Consider the following 19,643-nt stretch of genomic DNA (forward strand, 5'->3'; position numbering starts at 1 on the left):
CCCTGAATCTCGAGAAATGGCTTACTCTATTTTTTAGTGCATAGTAGTCTCTCCTTGCTTAAAGAAAACACAGATGCCTCTGTCCTGAGAGTCAAAATATAGTCTCCTCAAGATATGCTTCCATTTGTCCTCCTAGCCATGTGCTTTGTAATTGGGTTAAGCGAAAACATAACTTGTATGGTGAATTGCTGTGTCTATAAGGTTACAAGGGACCCTTAAGGAAATCTAGATATACATAAATACATAATTCACAAAGTAGAACACCCAGGTGAGGACCCTAGGACACAATGCAAATATGCTGCTGAAATGTCCTTAAAAACTTGGGCAAGACAATGGCCTATACTAGGTGAAGTAGAAGTATGAGGTATTCTACTGTAGAAACTGGAAGTATAGATCAAAATGTTCAGACAATAAGACAGAGCAGAATTATTATACTATGGAAGACTAGACTGCCTACCAGATGACTGTGTCCTGAAATGGGGGACCAGGAGATATTATAGTGACCAAGATAATAAGAAACACACTGGTGAGAGGGTCCCCAGTGTCACTGAGAATTTCAGTGATCAAACTGCAACAGGTTCCTTGCCTGTGTGGTGTACTCTGTAAATTCTATATTTATACATCTATCTGTATATTTTCTGTAATCAAATTTATGTTCCATTTGACCTTGATCAGAATTCAGACCTACTTTTGCTCTCTTGAATCTTACTAGCACATGTTGGTTAGATCCTACAACTCTTTGAGACAAAAGTAGGAGGTGCTGTTTTAGAAGGTGGCTTACTTATAGCAATGAGGATAATACAATACTGAACTTACAGATGCCAGGTGGTGGCTCTTAACTGACAGATATAATCATCCCTAAAGGCAAAGTTGGAGTGGCAGCCAAGGGTTTCTGGCCCTTAATTAACTACCCAGTAGAGGTAGTTAATCAAAAAACAGCATCCCTAGAGGAAAGATAGTTGGGGAGCCAATAAGGAAATTGGTCAATCTATACAACCAAAATCTGTTGGTGATCAAGAGGTTACATAGAGCCATGCCAATAAAACGTCACAACCTGTTGCCCAGTTTACAGATCTGAGGCACTTTTTAGGTCCATAATGCTTGGTCTAAAGGATAATCAGTTACCCCAAAATAACAGCCCTGAAATTTTATGACAAGTGTATACAGCAATGATTTCCTCATCTATTCCCCAGTGGAACCCAGGGCCATTTTATTGGGCTGGAGTACACTGGGAAAGGAAAATACCCAAAACATTGGAAGACTATCATACAGTTTTAATTGATATTGAAAGTAGGGAAATGAAGCATCCTTAAGGTCCTTTGTTAGAAAGGGAGATATATGGAGACAGGATAATAAATAGAGTCTTTGCCTAGTTTCACCTCACCCTTGGTTCACTGGTTCAGAGAAACATCTGTTTGTAGATTTTTCTTTTCCCCCTCAGTATCTAAAGGCCATACGTGGTAGATAGCACAGCCTGCATATTGGTTTCTTGGATGGTAGGGTAAGACCGATCCTCAGGGTGGGAAAAGTGAAAGTCTCTGAAATGTCCTGCCTCACTTCCTGCCAAGAATGTAATTCAAAAATAATGTCCTAACCCATGTAAATAAAAGATAATAGTGCCATCCTAAGAGATCTGAAAAAATGCAAATGTAGTGATCTTTTTTTTTTAACATCTTTATTGGAGTATAATTGCTTTACAATGTTGTGTTAGTTTCTGCTGTATAACAAAGTGAATCAGCTGTATGTATACATATATCCCCAAATCCGCTCCCTCTTGTGTCTCCCTCCCCTCTATATCCCTCCCCTCTATATCCCACCCCTCTAGGTGGTCACAAAGCACCGAGCTGATCTCCGGGTACTATGCAGCTGCTTTCCACTAGCTATCTATTTTATATTTGGTAGTGTACATACGCCAATGCTACTCTCTCACTTCGTCCCAGCTTACACTTACCCCTCCCCGTGTCCTCAAGTCCATTCTCTATATCTGTGTCTTTTTTCCTGTCCTGCCCCTAGGTGCATCAGAGCAATTTTTTTTTTTTTTTAGATTCCATATATATGTGTTAGCATACGGTATTTGTTTTTCTCTTTCTAACTTACTTCACTCTGTATGACAGACTCTAGGTTCATCCACCTCACTACAAATAATTCAATTTCATTTCTTTTTATGGCTGAGTAATATTCCACTGTATATATGTGCCACATCTTCTTTATCCATTCATCTGTTGATGGACACTTAGGTTGCTTCCATGTCCTGGCTATTGTAAATAGTGCTGCAATGAACATTGGGGTACATGTCTCTTTTTGAATTATGGTTTTCTCAGGGTATATGCCCAGTAGTGGGATTCCTGGGTCGTATGGTAGTTCTATTTTTAGTTTTTTAAGGAACCTCCATACTGTTCTCCATAGTGGCTGTATCAATTTACATTCCCACCAACAGTGCAAGAGGGTTCCCTTTTCTCCACACCCTCTCCAGCATTCATTGTTTGTAGACTTTTTGATGATGGCCATTCTGACTGGTGTGAGGTGATACCTCATTGTAGTTTTGATTTGCATTTCTCTAATGATTAGTGATGTTGAGCACCCTTCATGTGTTTGTTGGCAATCTGTATATCTTCTTTGGAGAAATGTCTATTTAGGTCTTCTGCCCATTTTTGGATTGCATTGTTTGTTTTTTTGATATTGAGCTGCATGAGCTGCTTGTAAATTTTGGAGATTAATCCTTTGTCAGTTGCATCTTTGCAAATATTTTCTCGCATTCTGAGTGTTGTCTTTTCATCTTGTATATGGTTTCCTTTGCTGTGCAAAAGCTTTTAAGTTTCATTAGGTCCCATTTGTTTATTTTTGGTTTTATTTCCATTTCTCTAAGAGGTGGGTCAAAAAGGATCTTGCTGTGGTTTATGTCATAGAGTGTTCTGCCTATGTTTTCCTCTAAGAGTTTTATAGTATCTGGCCTTACATTTAGGTCTTTAATGTATTTTGCGTTTATTTTTGTGTATGGTGTTAGGGAGTGTTCTAATTTCATTCTTTTACATGTAGCTGTCCAGTTTTCCCAGCACCACTTGTTGAAGAGCCTGCCTTTTCTCCATTATATACTCTTGCCTCCTTTCTCAAAGATAAGGGGACCATATGTGTATGGGCTTATTCTGGGCTTTCTATCTTCTTCCATTGATCTATATTTTGTTTTTGTGCCAGTACCATACTGTCTTGATTAATGTAGCTTGTAGTATAGTCTGAAGTCAGGGAGCCTGATTCCTCCAGCTCCGTTTTTCTTTCTCAAGATTGCTTTGGTAATTTGGGGTCTTTTGTGTTTCCCTACAAATTGTGAAAATTTTTGTTCTAGTTCTGTCTAAAATGCCATTAGTAGTTTGACAGGGATTGCATTGAATCTGTAATTGCTTTGGGTAGTATAGTCATTTTCACAATGTTGATTCTTCCAATCCAAGAACATGGTATATCTCTCCATCTGTTTATATCATCTTTAATTTCTTTCATCAGTGTTTTACAGTTTTCTGCCTGCAGGTCTTTTGTCTCCTTAGGTAGGTTTATTCCTAGGTATTTTATTCTTTTTGTTGCAGTGGTAAATGGGAGCATTTCCTTAATTTCTTTTTCAGATTTTTTGGCATTACTGTATAGGAATGCAAGAGATTTCTCTGCATTAATTTTGTATCCTGCTACTTTAAATTCAAGTAATTTAAATTAATCAATTTAAATTCATTGATTAGCTTTAGTAGTGTTCTGGTAGCATCTTTAAGATTCTCTGTGTATAGTATCATGTCATCTGCAAACAGTAACAGCTTTACTTCTTCTTTTCCAATTAGGATTCCTTTTATTTCTTTTTCTTCTCTGTTTGCTGTGGCTAAAACTTCCAAAGCAATGTTGAATAATAGTGGTGAGAGTGGGCAATCTTGTCTTGTTCTTGATCTTAGTGGAAATGGTTTCAATTTTTCACCATTGAGAATGATATTGGCTCTGGGCTTGTCATATGTGTCCTTTATTATGTTGAGGTAGGTTCCCTTTATGCCTACTTTCTTGAGAGTTTTTATCATAAATGGGTGTTGAATTTTGGCAAACGTTTTTCTGCATCTATTCAGATGATCATATGGTTTTTATCCTTCAATTTGCTAATATGGTGTATCACATTGATTGATTTGCATATATTGAAGAATCCTTGCATTCCTGGGATAAATCCCACTTGATCATGGTGTATGATCCTTTTAATGTGCTGTTGGATTCTGTTTGCTAGTTTTGAGGATTTTTGCATCTATGTTCATCAGTGATATTGGCCTGCAGTTTTCTTTTTTTGTGACATCTTTGGTTTTCACATCAGGGTGATGGTGGCCTTGTAGAATGAGATTGGGAGTGTTCCTCCCTCTGCTATATTTTGGAAGAGTTTGAGAAGGATAGGTGTTATCTCTTCTCTAAATGTATGATAGAATTCACCTGTGAAGCCCTCTGGTCCTGGGCTTTTGTTTGTTGGAATATTTTTAATCACAGTTTCAATTTCAGTGCTTGTGATTGGTGTATTTATGTTTTCTGTTTCATCCTGGTTCAGTCTTAGAAGGTTGTGCTTTTCTAAGAATTTGTCCATTTCTTCCAGGTTGTCCATTTTATTGGCATATAGTTGCTTGCAGTAATCTCTCATGATCCTTTGTATTTCTGCAGTCAGTTGTTTCTTCTCCTTTTTTATTTCTAATTCTGTTGATTTGAGTCTTCTCCCTTTTTTTCTTGATGAGTCTGACTAATGGCTTATCAATTTTGGTTATCTTCTCAAAGAGCCAGCTTTTAGTTTTATAGATCTTTTCTATGGTTTCTTTCATTTCTTTTTCATTTATTTCTGATCTGATCTTTATGATTTCTTTCTTCTGCTAACTTTGGGGTTTTTTTGTTCTTCTTTCTCTAATTGCTTTAGGTGTAAGTTTAGGTTGTTTATTTGAGATTTTTCTTGTTTCTTGAGGTAGAATTGTATTGCTATAAACTTCCCTCTTAGAACTGTTTTTGCTGCATCCCTTAGGTTTTGGGTTGTCGTGTTTTCATTGTCATTTTTTTCTAGGTATTTTTTGATTTCCTCATTGATTTCTTCAGTGATCTCCTGGTTATTTAGTAGTGTATTTTTTACCCTCCATGTATTTGTATTTTCTACAGTTTTTTTCCTGTAATTGTTATCTAGGCTCATAGCATTGTGGTTGGAAAGGGTACAGTATGATTTCAATTTCCTTAAATTTACCATGGCTTGATTTGTGATCCAAGATATGACCTATCCTGTAGAATGTTCCATGAGCACTTGAGAAGAAAGTGTATTCTGTTGTTTTTGGATGGAATGTCCTATAAATATCAGTTAAGTGTATCTTGTCCAATGAGTCATTAAAAGCTTGTGTTTCCTTATTTGTTTTCATTTTGGATGATCTGTCCATTGGTGAAAGTGGGGCGTTAAAGTCCCCTAGTATGATTGTGTTACTGTCGATTTCCCCTTTTATGGCTGTTAGCATTTGCCTTATGTATTGAGGTGCTCCTATGTTGGGTGCATAAATATATACCATTGTTATATGTTCTTCTTGGATTGATCCTTTGATCATTATGTATTGTCCTTCTTTGTCTCTTGTAATAGTCTTTATGTTAAAGTCTATTTTGTCTGATATGAGAATTGCTACTCCAGCTTTCTTTTGATTTCCATTTGCATGGAATATCTTTTTCCATCCCCTCACTTTCAGTCCGTATGTGTCTGTAGGTCTGAAGTGGGTCTCTTGTAGACAACATATATATGGGTCTTGTTGTTGTATCCTTTCAGCCAGTCTATGTCTTTTGGTTGGAGCATTTAATCCATTTACATTTAAGGTAATTATCGATATGTATGCTTCTATTACCATTTTCTTAATTGTTTTGGGTTTGTTTTTGTAGATCATTTCCTTCTCTTGTGTTTCCTGCCTAGAGAAGTTCCTTTAGCATTTGTTGTAAAGCTGGTTTGGTGGTGCTGAATTCTCTTAGCTTTTGCTTGTCTGTACAGGTTTTATTTTCTCCATTGAATCTGAATGAGATCCTTGCTGGGTAGAGTAATCTTGGTTGTAGGTTTTTCCCCCAATCACTTTAAATATGTCCTGCCACTCCCTTATGGCTTGCAGAGTTTCTGCTGAAAGATCAGCTGTTAACTTTATGGGGATTCCCTTGTAGGTTATTTGTTGCTTTTCCCTTGCTGCTTTTAATATTTTTTCTTTGTATTTAATTTTTGATAGTTTGATTAATATGTCTCTTCGTGTTTCTCCTTGGATTTCTCCTGTATGGGACTCTTTGTGCTTCCTGGACTCGATTGAGTATTTCCTTTCCCATGTTAGTGAAGTTTTCAACTATAATCTCTTCAAATATTTTCTCAGACCCTTTCTTTTTCTCTTCTTCTTCTGAGACCCTTATTATTCGAATGTTGGAGCATTTAATGTTGACCCAGTGGTCTCTGAGACTGTCCTCAATTCTTTCCATTCTTTTGTCTTTATTCTGCTGTGCGGTAGTTTTTTCCACTATTTTATCTTCCAGGTCACTTATCCGTTCTTCTGCCTCAGTTATTCTGCTATTGATTCCTTCTAGAGAATTTTTGATTTCATTTATTGTGTTGTTCATCATTGTTTGTTTGCTCTTTTGTTCTTCTAAGTCTTGTTAAACATTTCTTGTATTTTCTCCATTCTATTTCCAAGATTTTGGATCATCTTTTCTGTCATTATTCTGAATTCTTTTTCAGGTAGACTGCCTATTTCCTGTTCATTTGTTAGGTCTGGTGGGTTTTTGCCTTGCTCCTTCATCTGCTGTGTATTTCTCTGTCTTCTCATTTTGCTTAACTTACTGTGTTTGGGTTCTCCTTTTCGCAGGCTGCAGGTTCGTCATTCCCGTTGTTTTTGGTATCTTCCCCCAGTGGGTGAGGTTGGTTCAGTGGTTTGTGCAGGCTTCCTGGTGGAGGGGACTGGTGCCTGTGTTCTGGTGGATGAGGCTGCATCTTGTCTTTCTGGTGGGCAGTGCCACGTCTGGTGGTGTGTTTTGGGGTGTCTGTGACTTAGTATGATTTTAGGCAGCCTCTCTGCTAATGGGTAGGCTTGTGTTCCTGTCTCGCTAGTTGTTTGCCATGGGGTGTCCAGTACTGGAGCTTGCTGGCCGTTGGGTGGAGCTGGGTCTTAGCATTGAGACTGCGATCTCTGGGAGAGTGCTTGCCGATTGATATTACTTGGGGCCTGGAGGTCTCTGGTGGTCCAATGTCCTGAACTCAGTTCTCCCAACTCAGAGGTTCAGTCCTGGCACCAGCCAGAGCACTAAGACTCTGTCAGCCACACAGCTCAGAAGAAAAGGGAGATAAAAGGGAAGAAAATTAAATAAATAAATTAAATTAAATAAATATATTTTTAAAAATTATTAAAATAAAAACAATAATAATTTTAAAAAAGAAGAGAGCAACCAAACCAATAAACAAATCCACCAATGATAACAAGCGCTAAAAACTGAACTAATATAAACCTAAAAATCAGAAACAAATCAGTTGCAGATAACAAACCCCAAGTCTACAGTTGCTCCCAAAGTCCACTGCCTCAGTTTTGGGACGATGATTGTCTGTTCATTTATTCCACAGATGCAGGGTACATCAAGTTGTCTGTGGGGATTTAATCCACTGCTCCTGAGGCTGCATGGAGAAATTTCCCTTTCTCTTCTTTGTTCACACAGCTCCTGGGGTTCAGCTTTGGTTTTGGCCCCAACTCTGCGTGTAGGTCACCCTCAGCCATCTGTTCCTGCCCAGACAGAAGTGAGTTAAAGCAGCAGCTGATTAGGGCTCTCTTGCTCACTCAGGCTGCGGAGTGGGAGGGGTACAGTAGTCATAATTGGAATGCAGGGCGAGCCTGCGGTGGCACAGTCTGGCATGAGGTTGCAACAGCCTGAGGCGCGCCGTGTGTTCTCCCAGGGAAGTTGTCCCTGGATCTCGGGACCCTGGCAGTGGCGTGCTGCACGGGCTCCCAGGAGTGTGTGGATAGTGACCTGTGCTTGCACACAGGATTCTTGGTGGCAGCAGCAGCAGTATTAGCGTTTCATGCCCATCTCTGCGGTCCGAGCTGATAGCCATGGGTTGTGCCCGTCTCTGCAGCTTGCTTAGGTGGTGCTCTCCCTTCTGTGGGCACATGGGGAAGGAATCCCCTCTCCTCACGCACCCTGAAACAATGGTCTCTTGCCTCTTAGGCAGGTCCAGACTTTTTCCCGGTCTCCCTCCCGGCTAGCTGTGGCACACTAGCCCCCTTCAGGCTGTGTTCACGCAGCCAACCCCAGCCCTCTCCCTGCAGTCGGACCTCCAAAGCCCGAGCCTCAGCTCCCAGCCCCCATCCGCCCCAGTGGGTTAGCAGACAAGCCTCTCAGGCTGTTGAGTGCTGGTCAGCACCAATCCTCGGTGCGGGAATCTCTCTGCTTTGCCCTCCGCACCCCTGTTGCTGCGTTCTCCTCCGTGGCTCTGAAGCTTCCCCCCCGCCCACCCCCCGTCTCCACCAGTGAAGGGGCTTCCTAGTGTGTGGAAACCTTTCCTCCTTCACAGCTCCCTCCCATAGGTGCAGGTCCCGTCCCTATTCTTATGTCTCTTTTTTTTCTTTTTTCTTTTGCCCTACCCAGGTATGTGGGGAGTTTCTTGCCTTTTGGGAAGTCTGAGGTCTTCTGTCAGCATTCAGTAGGGGTTCTGTAGGAGTTGTTCCACATGTAGAGATATTTTTGATGTATTTGTGGGGAGGAAGGTGATCTCCACATCTTACTCCTCTGCCATCTTGAAGGTCTCGCTCAAATGTGGTGATCTTTGATATAGTTTGATTTAACTTATCAGATATGCCACTTCAAAGCCATACAGATCCAAAGGAGTCACAGTAGACTACCAAAGATTCAAATAAATAGTGTCCTGCATTGTAAATCAACTATACTCCAATTAAAAAAAAGTGTCCTAAAACCAAAAAAAAAAAAAAAAAAAATCTACTCAATATTCTGTAATAACTTATACAGGGAAAGAATCTGAAAAAGAATGTATATATATACATATATATATATATATATATATATATATATATATGTATATATGTATATATATGCATATATGTATATATACATATATGTGTATATATATGTATAACTATATAACTGATTCACTTTGCTGTACACCTGGAACAAAACATTGTAAATCAACTATACTCCAATAAAAATTTTTTAAAAATTAAAAAAAAACAAATGTGTCCTAAAGCCAAAAAAAAAAAAATTTACCCTGCAAATAAATAGTGCCCCTAATTGCAGGTGCTATGCTAAACATGTGGTATCTTCACTACAGAACATTATCCCAACCTCAGATACATGGTGTGTGACCATTTACCTGTGTGCAATCTTTTTCATCCCTATCAGAAAGGAGGATCAGAAACAGTTCAGATTTATACAGGATGGAAAACAGTGTGTATATACAGTCTTGCACCAGGGCTATGCTAACTCTCCTCTCTGTCTAAAGATAACTGTTCTTTCTGTACATCCCACAAGATTTCAAAGTGATCCACTATATTGATGACTTTATGTAGATAAGGTGGGATGAGGAAAAAAATGGCAAGTACATTGGAGGCCTTTGTAGGACAAATGTGCTACAAAAGCCTTTATAAATTTCAGTACTTCCACATGAATAGAAACCCAACTGTCTGGACCATGCAGACCAATGTAAAGAATGAATCACTGTTTCTCACACTTTCACCATATAAAAGAAAGTACAATGACTTGTGGGACACCTTAGGTTTTAAAAACAGTCTATTCTACACTTGGGAATATTGTTCTAACTCATATGTAGGGTGTAAAGAGAGTTGCCAAGTTGGCTATAGCTAGATATATATATATAGACATAGACATAGACAGACATAGACATAGATACAGATACAGATATAGATACAGATATAGAATAGATATAGATATCTCAGAAAACTGTTGGAAATGGTAGTATGTATGGCCAGCAAGCCTACGTCCCTGCTATTTATTCATCTACAAAGATGAATATGTGTATCTACCTTTGCCTACTCTCCCATCCTATCTTGTCCTGTCCTCTTCTCTCCTCTCTTTTCTCTTTCTCTCTCTCAAAGAGGGTGGGAGGGAGCTATGTAACCTCCATTGGAAGAGTTAATTTAACACTGACATTGTTTAGAATTGCTGTTGCAAAGGTAGAAAAATAGAGCAAGGAAGAGCATTTTATATTGTTTGTTATCATTGTCACTGGTCTGTTTTGCTTTATTATTTGCAAATAATCTTTTTAATAGTCCATCCCCAATTGTTTTCAAAGTGTGGATGGTACTAACATCACCTGGGAACTTGTTAGAAGTGCAAATTCTTGGGCACCAGCTCAGACATGCTGAATCTGAAACTCTGAGAATGGGGTCTAACCATCTTTTTCAAAGAAGACCTTCAGGTGATTCTGATCCAGTGATAAAATTTGAGACCACTGACATAGATAACACAAATTTCCTCATTGCTTATTATTATTATTTTATGACAAACCTATTTTTCCTTATCTAAATAGAAATAACATTAACATGAATGGCTAAATTCTCAATTTAGATTGTTAATCTAAAGGTTTGCTACTAATTTATGTCCAACATTAAATTTTATTTTCCTGAACAAAAACAATATAAGGATCATTATATTTAATATAATTGAGAATGTTACTTGAGTTTCCTCAAATATAGTCCACAAATCTGTGTAATAGTTGTTTTTCTATCATTTTATAATTAGCTAATTCTAGCAACTAAGTTTTTTTAATGGTTCATAAAAATAAATGTAATTATATTCAGGTAAAGAAACACTTTCAATTACTATCAATATTAATTTGACTTGAGTAATAGTAATTAGAAAAAAGCAATCTAGATTTTTAGTTTAAAGGTTTAAATATCTTTGAAATAAAATAAAACGGAAATACCTCACAGAGAAATCAAGGTTAGAAACAATGAAAGTATGTTTCAGTTCCACGACTAGGATCCTGAGTTAATACTGTGTATAACCACCAACAAAAGGCAGGAAAAAATTCACCTTTATTATCTACTAGGAAAAAAATTCATGCTGTGTCACATCAAGACAAGCCACTGCTACTGTAGAGTAATTGGTAGCCAATGGTGTGATCCCACTGTTTGTAATCTTTGTTATTTTTGAGGCACTTCTCTGAGCCTTCAAATTATTTAAATTTTTACAAAAATCTTAGTGTGTTGTGTAAAATGGTTTTATTGAATTATTACACAATTTAAGTCCTTTTTATGTCTATAGACGTCATAGAACAAATCATAATTAGTTCAATTTTCCTTTTCACAATATACAAGATAACTAATGTTTCCTCAATACTCAGTTTCTTCCAGTTCTAACCCAGCTTACAAACATTTTCTGAAACCTTAGGGGGGATTATTTTTGACCCATGTTTTTACTTTGACCAATTATTGCTTCATATTTTAAAATATCTTTACAGGTTTATTAGTCTTTTAGCCCAGTTAGAAGTTGAACTACTTTTATGTGGAGCCTATGTCTTTGATTGTATTTTGTATTCCTAATGCTCTTGGTTATTAATAAAGACCATTGTCTGCATAAAGGGGAATAGGTTAAAAGGTGGGTTTGTCTGCATTCTCTCCAAAAGTATTTAATTATTGACATATAGACATTCTTATTCATGGGGCGGTGAGAGGATTCAAAGTTCTCAATATATCCTCCCAGAAAGCAACTAATCTAACCAAAGAAAAGCAAGAATAGTGAGAAAAGCCATAATCATCATAGTGACAGCAGGGCTCAGGAGAGGCTGTGGTGTAATTAAGTAGTATTTTCTGGTGCTTGGAGAAAAAAGAAGGTATATTACATGCTGTGATTCACCTCTGATGAATACATAGGGAACTGGAGGTTCACTTTGCCATCCTAAATAAACCTTCCCAGATTTGCACATAGATTTATGGCAAAGGTAGAAAAAAAAAAGTAATGCTGACATAATTATAAGGATTCAAATATTGTTAAAACCGAGGGATAAAATTGCATGGTTCTTATTTCCTTTTTTTTTTTTTTTGGCCTCAAAATACAAAAAGATTTGATGTTTCTTATACTGATTTTCTTTCATAGCAACAACTCATGTTAAGACCACTTAATAAACTCAGCCATTTGAAAAATTAGGCATATCAGAGAGAAAATAAATATTTTTGTAATAAAATAACATATCTCAAGGTTCAATAATTGGACAAGATCTACAGAATAGCTTTTATCTGAAGACAAAAATTCTTTGAATATGCAAGATATTTTGGTAGGCCTGGGTTTTATGCTAGTTTGAGGCTGAATCGATTTTGAGGCATGTTGTGGTAGTATAGTAATTCCCAGATGGTAAAATGAAAAGTCTGGTTTTGTAAACTGTTAAATTTGAAGTGTTTAGATGATAAAAAGAATATTTCACTTTTTATGATCAGACAAGAAATGGCAGAGGTGACTTATTAGAATGTGGCGCTGATGTTATAGCTGCTTTTTTTTCCTGCTTTTATTGTGATATAATTGACGTATATAACATTGTGTAAGTTTAAGGTTTACCAGGTGTTGATTTGATACACATATATTGAAATGTGATTAGCTGCTTTTTAAAAGACATTACTGGGATTTTTCTTGATAGTGTAGGTGATCCCAGGTGGCCTCAGCCTGCAGAGGCTTGAAGCAGGGTTTTGGACAAAACCAAAAGATTGAAGGCAGGCCGTTGCAGTGAGAGCGCTGAATCCTAGCCACTAGACCACCAGGGACCAGTGGCCAGTGACAAAGCCCTGGCCCGTCAGCTGTGTAGAAATGAGTTTCCACAGAGAGACGGAAAGTAGTGGAACAAGTAAAGTGTTTATTAGGAGGAAAAAAGAGTACGTGTAAATAGGCACATATGGGCGAGCTCAGAGAGAGAGAGTTGAGCGCTTGTGGTAGTTTGAATCACTTACATGGGGCATTTCTTCCAGGTTTCCTTTGGCCAATTATCTTGCTTTGCCTGATTCTGAGTCTGTATTTGGTTTATCTCAGGGTCCTCCCATGTGTGCGAGTGAATCTCTTAGCCAAGGTGGATTCTAGTGAAGAGGCCTATGGGTACGTTGACGTCACTCCTTTTTTGACCTCCCAGGAGCCTTTCTGTGCATATATAGTCGGGAAGGTCTCCTCGACCTCGAGAATGAGAAATATGTGGTTTCTATCTTTTATCTGGGCAGGGCTCAGCTCTTCTTTCACTCCTGCTATTTTGGAGTATCTGTCCACAGGGGACAAACTCCAGCTACTCAGCCCGGGGCCCATCTATCTCCTGCCTCATAGGGACAATCTGATTTAGTACATCTCATCATATTTATGACTTGGATGAATACATAAACATGCATCAACAAATTTAGAACTGGGAAGGGCTTTGCAGGGTGTCATTTTTACAGGCAGGCCTACAGGTGCAGACTGCAATCACTTTTTCTGGTCTGTGCCACACTCAATTCTCTCATCTCCCATTTGGAAAATCTGGGTCATCAGCTGCCTCTTCTCAACTGCAATCTCTGTATGTGGAGGAGGCTTTCAAGGCCCATTTCTGAACTTGCAGTTTGATATACTGGGGTCATTCCTTCTAAGCACTTGTTCTCATCTTGATCTAACATGCGTTCTGACCATCCAGTATCATGATCAACTTAGGATCTGAAGGGTTATCTTGTGAAAGTATAACTGAGCAGGACCCTGTGGGGCCACTCCTCCCCCATATGCTCTGCTTTAGGCCCTCCCTGAAGTGCTTAGATAATAGTATCTGATGCATATTTCCTTAGTTTTTCAGATGCTAAAACTACCACCAAATGGAAGAAATTTAACTACTTGATGATCATAAACATGTAGCTCCCAGACCTTCTGGCACCTAAGGATTGATCACCATTAACCAACCAGAGAATTGTGCATGAGCTGATCACAAACCTTAGGATGCCCCTCCCTCACCTTGCCTTTAAAAATGCTTTGCTGAAACCCTTCGGAGAGTTTGCAGTTTTTGAGCACAAGCCACCCGTTGCCCTTGCTTGGCCCTGCAATAAAAACTTTCTCTGCTCTAAACCCCAACGTTTTTGTTTGTTTGGCTTCACTGTGCAATGAACGGGCACAGGAACTTGTATTTGGTAACAAAAGGTTTTATGACTGCATCAGCTCTCCTGAAAAGTACCTAGAGGCTATTATCTGCAGTTGTCACCCAGAATCCTGGTGTAGCATCACTGCTACTTCCTTAGGTAGCTTCTGCAGGGACTATGGATCACATGTCATATTAATCTCATATTTGTCTCCTACATGATTTCACTGCTATAGCAAATGTTTTATCTCATCATTCTAAATCTGCATCATTTTAAATGAAGTAAATATATTTAGTTTCATACTCAGTAAATCACTTATTTTCTATCATTTGGATTTGTGGTAATGCAGGTACCCAGAGGCGTTAAAAAACTTGGAATTGAAAAAAGGTAAAATCTCATTAATGACTGTAGGTATGAAAAATAAGCATGCTTTAAGTACTTTTAGGGACAGCAGCATAGATATTCAATGAACTATTTAAAGCCACCTGTTATAGCAGAAAAACTGATGGACAGTTGGCTGGAATTGTTGTGGAGAGGTTAAAATGCAAATATATATATATATACTGTCAAAGTAAGCATATTATGTGGTCCAAATTAAAAAAACAAAACAAAAAAACCTTGTCTTTCATTAATCCAACAATCTTACTTTTTATACTTAACTGCTTAATATATTGTCAACTGAAAAAATGCACAATCTGAAAGTTGAGAATTATGTTTTATTTGGCAGACTTGCTGAGGACTTAAATTGGGGAGGCAGCCTCTCAGACAGCTCTGACGGACCTGTTCCAAGAGGTAAGGGAGAAGCCTGGAAATATAGGAGTTTTCGCAAAACAAAACCCCAAGTAGTTGGAACATCAAAAGATTACTGTTAATCAAAGAAAAACAAACATCTCAAGTTAATGAATTTTGCACTTTTTGATGTATGGGAAGATGCAAGAGTCTGGGCTTAAAAAACTCATTCCTTTGATATGCACCTCAGCTACCTGGGGCCAGTATCCTGTTTATTTCCATCCTTCGTTCCCCTCAGGGTGCACCATTGAAGGTGGTTGCAGTGGCTGATGGCTTAAGGACTGAAACATCCTTTGTTTACTGATATGGCAGGCAACATTTCTTTGTCCACAATATGCACACCTATTTCATCCAACTTCTAAGAAATGTTCTATTGCCTAATAGTTATGGAACTGGGGTCAGATACTTCATGTATTATATTTTATTGTTATAATATTAAATGGGTTTTCTATAATACCAGTAATTCCCAAAGATAGTTTGAGTGGTCTCTACTTGTAAATATTCTTTTCAGTGTTATTTATATTATGATTATGTACAAAAATCTCTTTATATAAAAGTCCAAATTTGTAATATATGAGGCAGACATACAATGCAGCTATATTTATTAGATAATTAAGAGTTTTTTAATGTAAACGTTATTTCATGTTAAGGACAATTTTCAGGTTAAGAATTCACTGTTGCCATGACTGAAAAAGCAAGAGAATTTGGAAATTTGTCTTAAGGAAAAAGTAAAACAATGTATCACTTAATAAATCAAATTCAGACGTCAACCAAATTCATAGGTTTAAATATAGCCAATTGTCTTGAAAGTTGATATTTATTCAACAGATAAAGGAAAGAAACATGAAGACGATACATATTTTTTTTAAAAACTTAATGTTTTATCACCCACAAATAATAAAATGAAAACATCATTTCCAGGAAGTGGCCTATACTATTTGTAGATTAAAGGGACCATAAAATACAGTCTATTGTGCCCGGGGCAGTAGCTGGAATTCCAAAAAAGAAAAAAAAAAAAAAAAAGAAAACATCTTTAGGATGATCCCAAATTAACTTTTTATTCAAGAGCAGTCACCATTGTTACACAAGGGCCAATAATGCATTAAAGCTTTTTCCTTCCAGAAGGACTTTTGTGAGAAGCACCATCCAAATGCTAGTGAAGAAGATTAACAGCAATGTTCTCACAAAGAAAAACAGCATTAAAAGAAGAACTGCTGAGAGAGATAAATGGCAACTTTTTTCTATAATAATTTATAATTTCATTATGCCATGTGTTCCAGAATAGATAAACACTGGCAAAGAGAACATAATATTTAGCAATGATTTTTGTGTTTTTATATAAGTAACTGTATCCAATATAATTTAATTATATCCCATTGACCATTTTAATAGTGTTTTTGTTTTAAATGAAGTGTCAATTTTAGTATGCTTATTATTGCTTCCTAACTTTACATGACATAGATATATATAGACACATAAGCCATTCATTTAAAAAATTACACATACTTTAGATTATTGTTTTTAGAAACAAATGTGAATAATTTTAAGACATATTTAACACTTTATTTATTATAGTATATAGTCAAATTCTTGGGTTGCCATATTTTTTAATACAGTTATATCCAATAGGAACTCTTCTATATATTGAAGGAAACTTTTTATACTAGAGTTACAGGGCTAAAAGTATTGTCTGCATCAAGTCTTCATATGATGGATGACATTAAAACTGGATTAAAGACAAATTAAGTTTCCAAATAATGTACTATTTGTAATTGTTAGGAAGTTAGTCAGACATAGCAGCAAGAAGGTGACAGAGGCGAAAAGACAAAAGAGGAATAATCAAGTCACACCCCAATCATCTAGGGACGCTGACGTAGCAGCAAGGAGGTGACCGAGGTGAAAAGACAAGAGGGAGTAATCGAGTCACACCCCAACCATCTGGGGACCCTCCCTTGACCCCACCCAGAACGGGCGAAACTATGGTCATGTGTTGGGCAAACTTATCCTGATAAAGAGGGGGCACAGTAACATGAGAGAAGTTCTCTGGGCTGCGCATGCCCAGAGCAGACAGGCATATAACCTATAGTAAACCCAAACTCATTATACCATCATTATAATAAAATCTACATGTGGTTCCCCTGCCCCGGTGGACGTTTCTTAGAGCAATCACAATAGTGAACTTGTTACAGAGCTCGGGACTGTCAATCCAATAATGATTCCCTGTCATTCACCCCGCCTCCCCGCAGAATGCTCCTTAAAAACACCCTTAAGCCTGTACAGGAATGCTGGTTTCACTTCTCAGAAACAGCCCACGCTCTCTCCCTCTCTCTGAGAGTGTAACTATGCTTTAATAAACTTTGCTTTGTGCTTAAGGCCGAAGTGGTAGTCTGCAATTCTTTGCTTGCTGTCACAGGACGGAGATTGCTGGTCTGGGTCTTCTCCTGTCCTCCTCAGTTGAAGCCATTTGACACAACGCAGCCAACCCAGTAACATAATCCTGTTGAAAGATGGGCACAGGACTCCTGAATCACAGTGAGTGCCATTTGTTCTAGCAATTGTAAATGTTATTACTTGAAAGATCTAAAGAAGACAACTGGAGACAGAATGATAGAATCCCTCTGTGTAGGCCAAGATATACATTAGCATACTAATGTTGAAAGCCTTCTCAGAAATCTCCTACCTAAGCACAACACATTTATAACAAAGTGTTGATACAGCCAGGAAGGGAAATCCCTTTGGAAGGCTCAGGGAGTGTCCAGTTCCAGACAGATCTAATGGATTACAGAATGAGATCTGCATCCAGCATCTTAAGCGTCTAATTTTGAAAATGTCTTATTAAGCATTTTTAGACTTTAACAGTTTCATCACTGTCAAAAACAAGTCATACTAAGATTAAATGGAAAGCCAGCATCTTCAACAGAATATAGAATTCATCCAATTAATAAATGACAAAGAGTTGATTTCAATATGGCCTGATGGACTAAACTTTGAGAAATCTTGAGAAAGAGATGGGTAAAGTACCTGTCTATTGGTGGCTTTAAAGCAAAAATATAAAGCAGGGCATTAAAAAAATGCAGATTCCCAGGATCCAGTCCCAAAGATTCTGTTTTGCAATGGGGTCCAGGAATCCGCATGCTTCACAATCATCCCAGGTAATTCTGATGCATGTGGCCAGTGGGTCACCTGTTGAGGAATGCTATATGATATGGCTCTTTAGGCAAAACAACTAGCTTATATAAAATCCTAGCTGTACAAAAACCTTTAGATACTACCTATTCCTCCATTTATCTCTTTCCTGGTACTCATTGCTACCTTTCTCGCTCAAGATTTCTGAAAGCAAGACTGTTTTTCTGTATAAAGGTTCTTGAAGATTAACATTGGCAGTAAAATTGATAAAAACTTATGATATTTAGAAGGGAGAATTTCATCTCACAGAGAACATAGTAGAGAGGGGCCTAGGAAAGAGATTAAGGGCAAAATAGAGCCTGAATCCATAATATAAAGAGATATAAAGAGAAATAAGTTCAGAAGGCGTTAAAAAGCACTAAGCAAAAACCTCCCCATGTGGGTTGAGATGGGGAAACAAAAAGAAGCAAACTCTATCCGCTTACCTATTGCAGTGGGTCTCCCAGTATTTGTTATGAGAAGAACTTAGAGGGGGGAGGGAGCAAGAGGTCAGTAATGTGTTCTGCTTCTTCCATTGGACCTCATTAGCCTAAGTCTATTTATATTTTTTCATCAATTTAAAAAACAATTTGTGGAAAGTGTATAAAAAATACAATAGGCATACTCCATAAGCCCATGTCTGAGAATGTTTTAAACCCCCTATGTATCATTTGAAATAATCAGTAACATTTAATTTCAAGTGAATTTAAATGCCTTAAAATTGTATATCACTTTGTAGTTTACATTATGCAACACATGCAAAGTATGCTTAGTAATAAACATAAACACACACACACAAATACAACATAAAAATGAGTAAGTGAAAGCCCAGGCTTTAAGGCACTCCTCATTGAGCTAATTAACCAGTGAATAACCATTAAACTATCATAATGTAATGAAATAAATAGGAGAAATATTTAAAATATTTAACAACCAGTGGGTGCTGCCCAAGCAGAATAAATGCTCATCATCACTTAGAATTCAAATATTAATTGGCTGCATGTTACTACAAAGATGTAAGAGAATTTTCTGAAAATAAATGGAAAGAATTGTTTGTGTGATGTAGAGAAACTTGAGGAAGCTGTAAGGAAAAGAGAAGAACAATGCCAAAGTGGAGTAATGGGAGAATAATATGAGCAAAACCATAAAATCACAGCAGGGTAATGTCTATTTTAGGAACACATTTTTGGTAGATTCCTGTTGCAGATTCTGTGCCAGAGGCGATGAACGGTGAGAAGGCCAAAACTAACATCTCATTGAATCCTCGCATTACCTAAGAGGAAGGAATGGCAAATCCTATGTGAGGGAGAATGCTTAGGGCTCATGTTTTACATTTCAATGGGAAGGAAGTAAAGGAAGAGAAATAAAGGAAAGTGTGGGAGTTATACTTCCCGCTTCTGCATACTCCATCACTGACCTCCCTAGAGGAAAAGGAATGGCTTATTGGATACAGGAGACCAACTGGGAGAAAGACTCCATTCTCTAGGCACGTACTTTGCAGCTTCTTTCTTTTATGGCTGCCAACGTAAACGTGTTGGATCAGGCTTTGCATTAGGGAGAACTGTGATGGGATGGAGTTGACTTTTAATTCAGGAGAAATTGCTAGCACATCCA

Source organism: Eubalaena glacialis, chromosome 4 (genome assembly GCF_028564815.1).
Source record: "Eubalaena glacialis isolate mEubGla1 chromosome 4, mEubGla1.1.hap2.+ XY, whole genome shotgun sequence".
NCBI lineage: Eukaryota > Metazoa > Chordata > Mammalia > Artiodactyla > Balaenidae > Eubalaena > Eubalaena glacialis.